This window comes from Pteropus vampyrus, unplaced genomic scaffold (genome assembly GCF_000151845.1).
Source record: "Pteropus vampyrus isolate Shadow unplaced genomic scaffold, Pvam_2.0 Scaffold44, whole genome shotgun sequence".
Lineage (NCBI taxonomy): Eukaryota > Metazoa > Chordata > Mammalia > Chiroptera > Pteropodidae > Pteropus > Pteropus vampyrus.
Genome location: NW_011888825.1, coordinates 933,873 through 941,977, shown reverse-complemented (window position 1 = coordinate 941,977; position 8,105 = coordinate 933,873). Strand labels below are relative to the sequence as shown.

Below are 8,105 nucleotides of genomic sequence, written 5' to 3'. Positions count from 1 at the left end.
CATGGATATTTTACATTTGAAAAGTGGAGGTTCCTATTGCTTCCCTTGTCAACCAACATTCATGCATCCTACTTATCTGTGTTAAACAGTTGCCTGTTTATCCGACACACATCTGGACAGCATCCAAGCCCTTAAAAAGTATGAACTGAAAAGGGAGGTCTGTAGCTAGTGGTGACTTTGTACCTATGCCCCTTGGCTTCTGTCCCAGCTGCAGACTGAACTGTGAAAAACACTTTTGAGAAGACAGAGTTCCTACACAGTGTGTGGGATAATTGTCTTTCTCTTACATAACAATAGGCATGAAATAAAAATTGCTTTCATTTATTGGATGCTTAGTATGGGACAGGCCCTATGACAAGTGCTTTACACACATCTAGTCACAACAATATTAGGAAGTAGCTCAGAGAGGTTAAGCAACTTGTCCAGGATCACATAGCCAGTGTGACAAAGTCTTTATTCATAGAACCTCAGAAGATGCCATTGAACTTATAAATCCACCTGAGATGAGGAATGACAACAAGGAAATCAGAGAGATTGAGCAAGCTGCCCAAGGACACAGTGGCAGACTGAGGGACAGAATTCAGGTCTTCGACTCTTAGACCAGTTTGTCCTTTCAGATTTCTTCTCTTTTAAGCTATTATTTTCTTGGATGATTTCTTCAGATGCCTGCCTGATCTGCTTCTTTATTCTCATCATTCTAAACATGACTTTTTGCTGATACTTTTGCCCCTCATCATGTTTCTCTAAGGAAAAATTGTGGAGGAATATAATGAGAATCTCAGAGTGACCCTTCTCCTTCTCTGTTACCATATAACATCACTTTCCATTCCACCAATAGTATACGGACCATCCTTTGAGGAACACAGAAAAAAAGACAGAAAGTGCTAGAAAATCTCCATGAGTCTGTATTCATTAATTTGGGATTAGTAATAATTTAACCAGAAAAGCATTAAAGTTTATCTTTATCCTTCCCCCACCCCAAAAAAAAAGAGATTGCTAAGTAATACACAGTAGAAATAAGGTTAGATGGCTTCATGATCAAAAGAAACTTATAAATTATAATTTTACTCAATAAGAACCTAAATATCCATCAATAGAGTATTGACTAAATAAATGATCATATATCCGCAAAATGGAATACCACATAGCCACTAATGATGATGTCATAGAACAATGTATAATAATAGAACAAATTATGATTTAGTAAATCGAAAGCATGAATACAAAATAAAATGACTCTGCTTTATTTTTATATGGACATACCCACAGAATAAAAGACTGGAAGGATATATTTATAACTGGTGGCTATCTCTGGGTGATCTATATTTTCTTTTTTTGTCTTGATCTGTTTTTTCCAAATATTCTACAGAAAATTTCTACAGATTACTTTTATAATTAAGAAAGGAAAAAAAATCATCAAAAATTTTAGACATAGTCATTAAGAATTGCTATTTTCTGAAGCCTGTACTTTGAGACTGCATATACAAGAAAATAAGGGATTGACCTTAAACTTCTTTATAGAGCTGGCTATACATTGAAAATTTAACAATTTTCCTACCCCAGCAGAAAAATGAGCAAAGGATATAAATAAAAGGCACGCGAATGGCCAATAAACACATAAAAAGAACATATTATTAACTTCTAAAAATGTAAATTAAAGTGACAAAGATCACTTTTTGTTTATCAAATTAGCAAAGTTTAAAACAAATGATAATGCCCAGTGCTGGTAAAAGTGTGAGGAAGCCAATACTCTTGGACAATGCTGTTTGAAATGAAAATGCTATAACCATCTCAGTTACCACGATGGATTGAATACATGTATCATTAATTCTTCCTGAAACAGCACAAAAAAAGACAGGGTAAGTATTTTAAAAGAGTGAACGCCACAAGGACAGAGAACAGAAGAGGAGGCAACAGTGGACAAGAGATGTCAACAGAATCTTGGAAGGTGGAAATTGAGTGGCAGCTAATGGGTGGATTAGAGAAGACTGCAAACTTAATGCCAACCAGAAGTAAGCAGTGCTGTGCCTCTGAACCCCAGAAAGGCTCAGGAATTGGAGGTGCTAGCTACATCAGAAGGCAGGGTTGGGTGGGGCTAAAAACAGGAAGTATGATGTATTTACAAAGCACTTAGACATGGCCTTCATAGCCAGGGCAATTGACAAACCAAGGCATTTATCTCTCTCCCACACAAGCAAGAAGAAGAGGTTTATCTTCAGGAGAAACTAAACCAGAGAAGCTTCAGATCTGGGGACACTGGCATATAGAGGGCAAGGCTAAATTACTACACTCTAAAGATCAGGGAAGCAGGATAGAGGGAAGGAGGATTCTTCAAAGACTACATGTTGAATGATGAGACCCAAGCTTCCTTCCCCAATGGCCTCTCAGAATTCTGGCAGCCTGGACTGTAGCATCCAGGCAGGAGACCAGAGTGTTTTACACAAAAGAACTCAATAGGCTCCAGAGAGGTCTCCCAACCACATGGTCTGGTATGCCCCCTTGATTACCCCACAGAGAGGCCAAACAGCCAACAAGCACCCCATCCCAAATAGAGAGAGAGAGAGAGAGAGAGCACGCGCAAGAGAGAGGACCTCCAACCAGCACCTAGTTCCTTGATCATAAAAATGAACATTCGACAAGGAATCAAATATTTAAGAAAGCCTCCAATGTGAAAGATACGATAAAAGAAATTCAGGAATAATAAATACAATGCAGGGAGCAGAAGCAAGCTAGAAAAAGAAAAATTTTAATATCTTTAGAGAAATAAAGATATTATATCCATGAAACAAGAACATGGGGCTACAAAAGGAGGAAGAACAAGAATATTTTTTTAATGAGGGTTAAAATAAAACTATTCAGCTGAAGCGTCTGACCATAAAATTGAGAAAATCTCCCCAAAAGTAGAACAAAAAACAGATTTCCCAAATAAGCAATTAAAAGGAAGAAAATGAGAGGATAAACCCAAAGTCCAACATCAAAATATGAGGAGTTCCAGAAAGAGGGAACAGAAAACAAGAAGAATAATAAATTATTTTTAAGATAATTATAATTCAAGAAATTTTTTCAGAATTGAATATTAGTACTTTCATAGAAAGGGTCTCCTGAGTATACAGCACCATAAATGAAAAAATACCCACCAATGAAATTTCGGAACCCCAAGGATAAAGAGAGAATCTTAAAAATGTCTGTAGACATAAAACCAAGTCACGAAGATCAAGAATCAGAATAACATAAGACTTCTCAACAATAAACTAGAAGCTTGAAGACAATGAAGTATTGCCTTTAAAACTACAAGAGAAGTTCTACAGCCATGCTACCCTGAACAAGCCTGATCCTGTCTGATCTTGGAAGCTAAGCAGGGTCTGACTTGGTTAGTACTTGAATGGGAGACTACCTAGGAAGACCAGGTGCTATAGGTATAAAAACTAAATAAAAAAATAAGGGATTGTAAACTTGCAATCTGTGAGGTCAACCAAGGGTTGCCTCACATAAATAAATAAATAAATAAATAAATAAATGAAATTTCAAGGGAAAATTATTTCCAATCCAGTATTCTAAATCTAGCCAGACCCTAGCCAGACCTTTAAACAAGTATAAGGATAAAATACAGGCTGTTTTCAAACAGTAGAAACCTCAAAAATTTTTCTTATGTATTAGGAAATGTATGCCACCTAAATAAGGAAGTAAATAAAGAAGAAAATGTGAGATCCCCATAAAAGGACATATACTATATGATTCTTCTCAAAATCATAGAGACAGAAAGTAAAAGGGTGCTGTCAGGGGCTGGGCAGTTAGTGTCTAATGGGTACAGAAACCCAGTTTAGGAAGAAAAAAGTTCTAGAGATGGATGGTGGTGATGTTTGCGTAACAGTATGAATGTATTTAATGCCAATGAGCTGAGCGCTTAAAAAAGGTTAAAATGATAAACTTTTTGTTATGTGTATTTTATCACAATTTTTAAAATGCAAAATGGCAACAAAAAAAATGAAATTGGGGTCAAAGAAGAAAGGAACCACATAGGAGAGTGAAAAAGGAATTCCTAAGACGATGTTAGGGATGAGCCAAGACAACACTGAGCAGCGGGACGAGAGAACAACCAGCCCAAACTGGAGCAGGAGGATGAGGCTACAGGGAGATGTGTCTGAGGAATAAAAGATAGAAATTGAGAAATTATCTGATATGTCTATCACATTACCACCAATTTAATATCGCTATGGGAGAAGATTCAGTGATATGTATATAAAAATTAAGGAAATGAAAAACTGAGACAACTGTCAACTCTAAGGGGGAGAAATAGGCAAAGGAAAGGCAATAATAATAATAATAATAATGCCATGTAGCTCAGAAAACAATGCTTACATATATAACATAAACATGAATATTGATTCAACCAAAATTTGTGTTATAATCATATTAAGATGGGGAGCAATAATGTGGATAGTGTGATGTAACAGTGCTATATTACCTTTCATAATAATAAATCAATAGATAGTGACAAAAATAGAAAAAATAGTCATATAGGCACTTTATTTGGAAATAGAAACTAAGATAATTGAAAATGTTTGTCTCTGACAGAGAGAACTTGGAAGTGGGAGGTGGGACAGGGAATTGCTATTTTTCATTGCAAGCTTTGTGTTGTTTTAATAAAAGTGGATATGAAATGTAAAATGATAAAGTGGTATGACACTTATTAGAACAATTTGGGAAATTGAATCAAAACTATAAATATGTGTATAACTTTTTACCCAGAAATTAACTTGTAAGGATTTATCCTATGGAAATAATGATTATATGCAAAGATGTATGTTCAATTATGTTTACTGTGGCATTGATTATTATTATACCAATAAATTGGAAACAACCTAAACACCCATCAGCAGGAGACTGGTTTAATAAATTATGGTACATCCCTGTACCGAAATGCTATGCAGCTGTTAAGAAAGACAAGGTGGATATTTATAAATTAATGTGAGATGATACTCAAGAGATTTATTAAAAGAAAAAGCTTACAGAATAGTGAGCAGAGTTTGACATAAAAATATTTGTTTTAAAAGTCTACAAGGACTTGAATAGACATTTTGCCAAAGAAGATACACAAATGGCTAATAAGCACGTGAAAAGATGCTCCACATCACCAATCATTCGGGAAATGGAAATCAAAATGCAACGAGATACCACTGCATACCCATTAGGATGGCTACTGTCAAAAAAAAAAAAAATGAAAAGAAAAGAAAAAGGAAATTACAAGTGTTGATGAAGATGTGGAGAAATTGGAATATTTGTGCAGTGCTGGTAAGAATGTTAATGGTGCAGCCACTATGGAAAACAGTATGAAGTTTCCTCAAAAAATTAAAAATAGAATTACCATATGATTCAGCAAATCTACTTGTGAGTATACATCCAAAAGAATTCAAAAACTCAAACAGATATATTTGCACACCAATGTTCATAGCAGCATTATTCACAATAGCTAAAGGGTAGAACAACCCAAATGTCCATCAACAGATGAATGGATAAACAAAATACGATATATACATACAATGGAATATTATTCAGCCTTAAAAAGGAAGGAAATTCTGACACATGCTACAACACAGGTGAACCTTGAAGACATTTTGCTAAGCAAAATAAGGCAGTCACAAAAAGACAAATACTATATGATTCCACTTATACAAGGTACCTAAAGTGGTCAGATTCATAGAGACAGAAAGTAGAATGGTGGTCATCTGGGCCTGGGTGAAGAGGAGAGTGAGGAGTTATTGTTTAATGAGTATAGAGTTTCCCTTTAGGAAGATGAAAAAGTTCTAGAGGCGGATGGTAGTGATGAACTGTACACTCACCAATGGTAAATTTTATGTTATGTATATTATACCACAATAAAAAAATTGTTAATCGTTTTAGTCTAAAAGTCTATACACCAATGTGTCGACAGTAATCTTCGGGGATGGAATTATAAAACTTTTCACTTTCTCTGCATTGTTTGGATTTTTTCAACTATCGTATTATCATTAAAAAGAGTCTGGTTCCATTTAGAAAATGAAATAAAAGTAAGCTCAAACCCTGAAGAATACCATCTCTCAGTTAACAAAACACTTTCACAATCATTGACCTACTTAAGCATCACAAAAATCCCACAAAATAGGGATATTTTGCCATTTTGTAGATGAGGAAACAGGTTCAGAGGAAAGGGAAGTGACTTGTCCATAAGTAAAATAAGGAGCCAGGACTTAATCATAAACCTCTAACTTGTTCAGCTCAGTGCAATTTCAAGCCTCACACCAACCATGTCTCAGTCAGACCCAGATAAACCTGTCTGAATTCAAAGAGGATGAAGCCCTCTCTGCAACCTGGGCAGCCCAAGAAATGGAAAACCACATCAAGCTGACGAGATCTTAGAGAGATGTGGACAATGGGATTTTAGGAAGCCACCAAAGCAAATACCTGGTGTCACCCCCACAGGGACATAACTAACTGCACAAACTAACCTTAGCCTTTGACACTCCCCTACTGCATAGACAGACAGGGTCCTCCAGACCATCAGGAGGCCCCCACTCTGGTATGTCTCAGGCTGGCCCTCACCTAGCCCAGACTTTCTCTGAGCAGACCCCCCCACTACCCCAGTGTACCTGGTCCCGTGTCCCAGGCCTCACTGATCACATGAACAGCAGCGCACAGGGGCCAGCTCTGAACCAGCTGAAACGAAGCAGAAGTCAACAGGAAGCATGAGAATCACCTTCTGACAAAAGCGGCACAAGGACAGGAAGTGGGTTTGGGCCAGGAAGGCTGAAGCCTGCCTTCTAGAAGTGAGGCAACCCTGCCAGCCTCATTGCTCAGCTGGAGTTGAGTAAGACTTCAGTGCTGGGGATGGAGAAAAAGAAATTCAAGTCCTAACTCTTTAGCCAGGCTTTCAAGAGTCCCCATTTCCAACGCAGGCATGTATATTCTGTCCCTGAATTTAAAGAGGAAGGGCAAAGGCAGGAGCTGTCACTTATTAAAGAGAAGAGATGCACAGACCCTGGCATAAGCACATACATGGTACTTAAGAGAATAAGCAAAGTCAGATAGCCTCCACCTACTACTTTTAGCTGAAAGGCCTTGAATGAGCTGCTTTGTATCTCTGAGTCTCATTTTCCCCACCTATGAGATGCAGGTGAGACCAGTACTGACTTCACGGCATTGTTTAGGCTTAAATGAGATAACGTGTATAACAGGCTTTATACAGTCCCATTTGTCAATCTTTAACAGTCGATGGTATTCCTCCTCCTTTCTGCTTCTCCAAATCTGACCCACTCCTTCAGTCTTTATCAGATCAGACTACCTCGTCTAAAAAGTCACCCTGTCACCTCCACAGTGGCTACAGGACTAATGTGTCATTTAGGCTAACCATATAGGAAAAGAACTATTGTTAAGAACCGCTGCTGAGACTCTTCATTGATGATTCCTTTCCCAGGGTAGGATAGGGGTGCTATGAATTTGTCTCTGTATCCCTAGGAGCTTAGTAATGAAAGTTAGTCTTTAAATGTTCTTGGACCTTCGAGATGCTATGGAAACACCAACATATTTAAAGCATCTACTCAGGTACCTGGGTTGAGGACTCCATAGCAATGAGGCTGAAGTTGTGCAGGCTGTGGCAAAGCCTTGAATGAGGGCAGGGCCAGGGTGATCCTTGGCTCCTCTTAGCTCCTCCTAAATCCCCTAAAACCCCTAAAGATGTGAAATGGGGGAGTGTGCTGAAAACTAAAGCTAGATCTGCCTGAAGTCCTGCTCCCATGTACCCTAACCATTTCCAGAAAGAAGCCTGCTTAGCCTGCAGCATACTTAAATCTCCCTTAAAAGCAACCCATAGTTTTGCCACTGATCAGGAGACATGCCCTCCTCCGGCTCTCTGTCCTCACATCCCTGACTCTCTTCTTTTCCAACAATGGTACCTTCTTAAAGATTGTCCCTTACCTCTTGTTCTCTTTACTTTACCACCTCACCAGGACTGCCCACCAAGCTCCATACTTCTTAGCGTACCCCAAGACTCGTTGAGATTTACTATTACTATTACAGGCACTGTGCTAAGTGCTTTATATAAAATATCCTGTTTTAACCTTCAAATAACT

General features: G+C 37.9%; 1 pseudogene; it reads left to right on the top strand.

The window, feature by feature from the left end:
- Positions 1 to 3,300: 3,300 nt before the first annotated feature.
- LOC111738870 lies at positions 3,301 to 3,419 on the top strand (annotated as a pseudogene).
- The last annotated feature ends 4,686 nt before the right edge of the window (positions 3,420 to 8,105 follow it).